This window comes from Tupaia chinensis, unplaced genomic scaffold, assembly GCF_000334495.1.
Source record: "Tupaia chinensis unplaced genomic scaffold, TupChi_1.0 Scaffold000113_1, whole genome shotgun sequence".
Classification (NCBI taxonomy): Eukaryota; Metazoa; Chordata; class Mammalia; order Scandentia; family Tupaiidae; genus Tupaia; species Tupaia belangeri.
The window spans coordinates 4,624,577-4,630,536 of record NW_006159577.1 but is presented as its reverse complement, the minus strand read 5'-3'; the positions used below and the strand labels follow the sequence as shown (position 1 = coordinate 4,630,536).

Here is a 5,960-nt window from a genome sequence, read left to right as displayed (position 1 = left end):
GGGGCGGGTGGGCCCCCCGGCCGCATGGCGCGCCCCCCGGAGTGGGGGGGTGCCGGCCAGGCTGTTCCCGGCGCGCGGCTGTGCTGGGGCGGGGCGTGAGCCCCACCCGGCCGCGTGGCGCACCCCCCAGAGTCAAGGTACCATGTATAACCTTTTGAAAATGGCCAGACTGTCTACCACAGGGCCTTGTGCTGAGTTCTTTCACTATGACACGGCTCTAGGACTGAGCTATGGTATCCCGGTAGGATAAATATATGACGATACAGACACATATTGTCCACCTAGGCATTTCTCACACGAAGTGTAGCCGGTCCTCTAGCTGCTCTACCATGACTGACTTACACCTTGGGCACCCTAAGGGCCTGTTTCTGAACCTCTGTCCTTAAGTGTCAGAGAAGACTTGGAGAGACCCTCTCAGGAAACTGGGACCTCACTCTAGTTCTGCCACTGACACCTTATGAATTTGCACTAGTGTCTTGGTCTCTCTGGACTCAGTTATTCACCTGTCTGAAGACTCCTGGCCTGCCCCACCTCCCAAAGGTTGTGGGGCTTATACATTATTGCAGAGGTGAAAATAGTATAAGTTAATCAAGACAGGAGGACTCTCCAAGCAGGAGGTCATGTTGGCCTGTGACCAAATTGTGATTCTTTCTCTGGGACCACTGAGAAAAGAAATGAGGAATGACTGTCATTAATTTGCAATCTAGGGAACACAGCATTAGGACCATGGATGAGAAAGGTAAGTATTAATTAGCATCTAGCCACACTTTATGTCTCTGTCTATAAAGTACCTTCTTAATCTTGTAGCACCCTCAGCTCCTGCAGCTTGGCTGACTTCAACTCCATGTGGGGAAGGATGAGATCGGATTTCAGGAGTGTCTCTATATAGACAACAGGGTTGAGCTCACTCTTGGTCCTGCTCAGCACGATGTCCACAGCTTTTTTTCTGGACTTTGCTGCTCAGTACAGGTAACACATGGCTCTTGAGTCCTTTCTCCTGGACCTCTCCCTACTTTCCTATTCCACTTGAGATTTTTTGTTTGTTGCCAACGAAAAGACCCCATGGCTTAAAGGTCCTGGACCTCTCCCTACTTTCCTATTCCACTTTGGAGATTTTTTGTTTGTTGCCAACAAAAAGGCCCCATGGCTTAAAGGCTGCAAGATACTCTCCAAACAAAATGTCTCATTTCCCCCTTGATATGGGAGGAGGAAGGGATTAAACTGGAAAATCTCCATGTTTCTGGATTGATGCCATCTTGATTTTTAATAATTTTGGGGACTTTTGGGTCCCCTATCTTTAATTTTTTTAAAGTTTGCTAGAGGGGACATGTACTTGCTGGAGAGAGATGAGAGAGAGAGAGAGAGAGAAAACGTAAGGAATCCCCCACTCTCTCTCCAGTGGGGATGGTCATGCTGCAATCCTTTTTCCCCTATTCTCCCCTCTGGATCTTGAGCACACTTGCATAAGCATCCAGCATGTTCTTCAAGCCTCCTGGTCCAGACTCAACCCTGCAGTCAGCCTTGTTGGACCCTGGTGCCTTAATCACTATACCACTAACTGGTACAGCAGTCCTCTGTCTTGACATGTATTCTGTAGGCCTCATTCTGGCCTTATGTTCAGATACTTCTGAGGGGGCCAGTGCTAGACTTAGCCCTGAAGTGACTGAATGTGTCAGACAAGGTCTTGCTTCAAAGGATTTCTTAGTAGTGTGACTGCAGGCAGGTGTTGGAGCAGGGTTCCTGCTTGAAAGCAACACAGGGATCACCTGAGGGACTAGCTGGGTCTAGTCCATGGAGAAGCCCACGGCAGGAGGGATGCTCTCATATTCCCCAGTGGAATGTCACATGGCAGCTGCAGCAACTTCTAGAGAAGCAACCAACAGAAGCTCCCAAATAGGGAATTCAGAATGCCCTAGAAGAAGGGAAAGTCCCTTACCCTCTATAGAGTGGGCCCTGGGAATTGCATTAAATGCACAAGGCAGGCCAACTCTGATTTGGGAACACTGCCAGGAAAAACAAAGGGTATAGACGTCTTCAGGGAGAGCTCTTTGTGTGTGTCTCTCTCTCTCACATTCTTTCTCTTTGGCTTTCTATTTCCCTCGTTTTTTTCCCCTTCTCTTTTCTTCTTTCCTCCTCTGTCTCTCCTCCTTTCTTCCTGAGCTCCAAATCTCATACTCTCCTCATTTGTATCTGCTCTCTTGACCTGGCCAAGTCGTTTCTATCTTTGTGTATTTCTCCTGCTCTGTACACCTTTGTCAACTGAGCCCACATGCCAGGGGCTGCACCCATCCCAAGGAGCTCTCCTTCACCGCTAAGACTCCTGACAAGCCTTAGTGACCCCCTCTGCATGGCTTTCTCTGCAAAAGGTTATCAATACAGCTGCAGGTGCCCATATCCAGTCCCTTCTCAGATAACAGTTTATACCTCCTATCCAAATTGCTGGTATGGGGCCCTAGGGCCATAGGTCATGAACCAGAGTGCTTCCCTGGAGGGAGTGATATGCTTGGTATTTTCTTTCCTGTTCCTGGTAAAGTTAGGAGACAAAAAAGCAAATTGCTGAAAAGAGAGCAGGCCTCTAGGGCTTGCAGCCAGAAGCTAATAAGTGCTATGTGTTCTTGGCCTTAAGTACAGAACAATGAACACTTAACAGGGCTGTTATGAGAAGTTAAAGAACCAAGAGGCTCTATACTTCTTTCTTAATGAAAGAGAGAAGGAGAAAGGGAAATAGATAGTTTTGGACAGGGTCTCACATGCTAACCCTCCCACACCAGCTTCCTAGCTAGCTAGGATTACAGGCACACACCATCATGGCCAGAATGTTTCGGCCTATTGTGGAACCAAACTGTGGCTTTTGATACAACATCTGTGGCAATGTCCTATTGGCGCGTGTGTGAGCTGATGAAACTCATTTGAAGCACACTTACGGGAGTTAACTATTAAAGCTCCCTGAGGTGCTCCTTGGGGTGAGAATATACTCACAGTCTGAGGGTTGTGTAGTGATTGTTGAGGGGCATCTTGTTGTCAATGCTTCATGTCCTTGACCTAAGAATCTAGATCAAAATAGTTCATGAGAGGTGTATGTCCAGTCCAAAGAAACCGCACAAAGTGACATGCATGTTGAGGATTTTGCATTTGGAGTCTGCTTTCTGGCAAATTCTAATTCATGTCTTCTAGGATTGAATGATAGGGACACTGAGTAGGGAGGATTTTCTTTGCACCTTAAAATGTCAACACAGCTTCAGGGCTCAGAATGGACCATTGAAAGATATGCATAAGGATATCTATGAATTTTTATTGGCAGAATAAATTCTAGAATATTATGATAATTATAATTTACCAAGTTAAAAAAAATCTAATTTGGGAAATGACATCGATACTCTGAAAATATTTCAGTGACAGGCTACTCTGTGCTGGGTACAGTGTTCTGGGTCTTCATGTTCTTCACCCTAAGAAGCAGTTACTATTAAGTTTCTGTTTTAAGGATGAGTGAACTCAGGTTTATGAAGAGTACATAGCTGTTGCAAAGTTATTCAGCTCTAATTCTAATTAGAATTGTTACCCAGGGCCTTCTGATTCTGAATCTGTGTTTTGTTTTACTCATATCATGGGATGAGCAGCCATGCCATTGTCAACTGTTGGATGCCATCTGCTTGCATACATACTGCATAGATGTCTCTTGGATCCAAGTATCATAATGGCACATATTGGCACTTAAGAAGGTGAAACCTTCATAAATTAAGCATGTGTTTCCTATTAGTTGAAAATAACATTCGATTGATTTACTGCAACTATAAATTAATTAGTAATCTATTATAGAATTTACAACCAGAAATATTCAGGTCAGAGTTACTGGTCAATTGTCTTGATTTGATCAGGACTGTGAGGTTGTCTAGGACACTGAGCTTTCATTGCTTAGCTGGGAAATTCCCCAGAATCCTGGACAAGTGCCCACCCTCATCAGAGTTGACTTTCTGACTATTGTTCCACAGTGAAAACATACCATGTTAATTGAGTAGAATCTAAGAACAAGGAGAAAGTGGTGAATAAGCTCATCTTTGCATTCTGAGAGTTACACTCTTTTTGCTCCACCCACTGTGACCAAGTTAGAGACATACCCCAAGGACAGCAATGGGGATCTCCTCACTGTGCTCAGTTCCTTCCTTTGTACTCAAGCTCAGGATGATTATTTTCCATTCTCCTGCCTTGGACCATTGGCAAATTCAGTTTTGCATTTTGTTTTTCTGTTTCAATGTCTTTCAGTCATGGTGGTTTCAACTACATGGAGAGAGGTAAATGCAACAAAATGACTACACCTTTTTCTTCTCAGCCAGAAAGGCTTACCTCTGGATTGGAAAATAATAGTTCAAAGGGAAGACCATCTAGTGGAAAGTTCTTGGCCAAAAGAACTTGGTATTTCTAGAGTGGACAATTTATACAGTTTTTGTATCCCTCATTCCCTCCCCAAGCTCTCAGGGCTCCCTTTCCTGTTCTTCACTCGCCTTCTCCACTGATGACCCCCTACTCTGCCCTACATTCTACACAGCCTTACTGGGTGGAGAAAGGAAAGGAGCCACCTCTCCACAGAGTCTGTGACAAAGGAGTTGGGAGCCTCCTCCTAACATCTGGAGTCTGGAGAGCTGAGGGGATGCTCCATCTTTGGAGTAAAAAATTAGAGTACTGAAGAAAAAAGGAATCAGTGCTCATGTAAGCACAGGTTAGAGAGAGGAAAGGTTTCTTCAAGATATAGGTTTCAGGTTTATTTATTTATTTGTCTACTGATTTTAGGTGTGGGGACAGGCTGAGCAATATAAAGTATGAACACATTGGATACCAGAGCAGTTTTTGAGGAAGGTGTTATTTTCATTTTTATTCATAGTTATTAATAGTGAGCCTGGGCATCAGTGATCAGGAACCCAGAACTCCTCCCTCAGACCTTTATAATCTAATGGATTTTCAGTTGTCTGAGGAGTTAGGCTTCTCTTGGGATAAGAGAACTCTAAATTTTAGTCCTCCCTAGAAAAAGCTGTCTTAGTCCGTTGTGTTGCTCACTGAAATACCTGAGACTGGGTTATTTATAAGGAAATCAATGTTTATTCAGCTTATAGTCAAGTTCCAGGGTCCAGGGTCCAACTTCTGGAGAGGTTAAAACATGGCAGAACCTTGAGCAGAATGGCTGTCCATAGTTTCTCTTGTTCTGATCTGTATCCATGTGGGCCCTGCCTGCCTCATTTCCCCCTTTTATAAACAGGCCAGAACTCTTTCTTGGTGGTCCCTCCCTAATGACTCCATTACATCCAAAGGTCTCAACCTGATACTCCATGAAAGAATTAAATTTTCACTCAGCATCCTTATAATACAACCAAGTTCCAATACATGAACATTTGGGAGACAAACCATTATCCAAAACATAACAGAGTGTCTTTGGAGAGTCAGAAATGATATATTTGTGCTGACTTTCTGCTCACAAATATGGCAATGAGCTTGGTAATAATGACTGTTTTGGTGAGAGGGTGTTAGATTGATTCTACTTTCAGTTTATTAAAACAAATTGTATTCAAGGCTAAAGCAATGCAGAGCAGACAAGAGTGACTTTAGAGTGTAGTCAGCACCATGAGCCTCCTCAACAAGTCCAAAAGTGACATGACTCCAGAGGAGCTGCAGAAGTGGGAGGAGGAATTTAACATGGGTCCATTCCCTATGCTCACATAGTCAAGAACATCACCCAAGTACTCATCAACTGCCGTAACAACAAGAAACTCCTGGGCCATGTGAAGGCCTTTGACAGGCACCGCAACATGGTGCTGGAGAACATGAAGGAGATATGGACTGAGGTTCCCAAGAGTGGCAAGGGCAAGAAAAAGTCCAAGCCAGTCAACAAGGACCGCTACATCTCCAAGATGTTTCTGTGTGGGGACTCAGTCATCGTGGTCCTGTGGAATCTACTCATGGCTGGCAAATAG

The 5,960-nt window shown here is 44.5% G+C and overlaps 1 pseudogene; it reads left to right on the top strand.

The window, feature by feature from the left end:
- Positions 1-5,610: 5,610 nt before the first annotated feature.
- LOC102479790 (small nuclear ribonucleoprotein Sm D2 pseudogene) lies at positions 5,611-5,960 on the top strand (annotated as a pseudogene).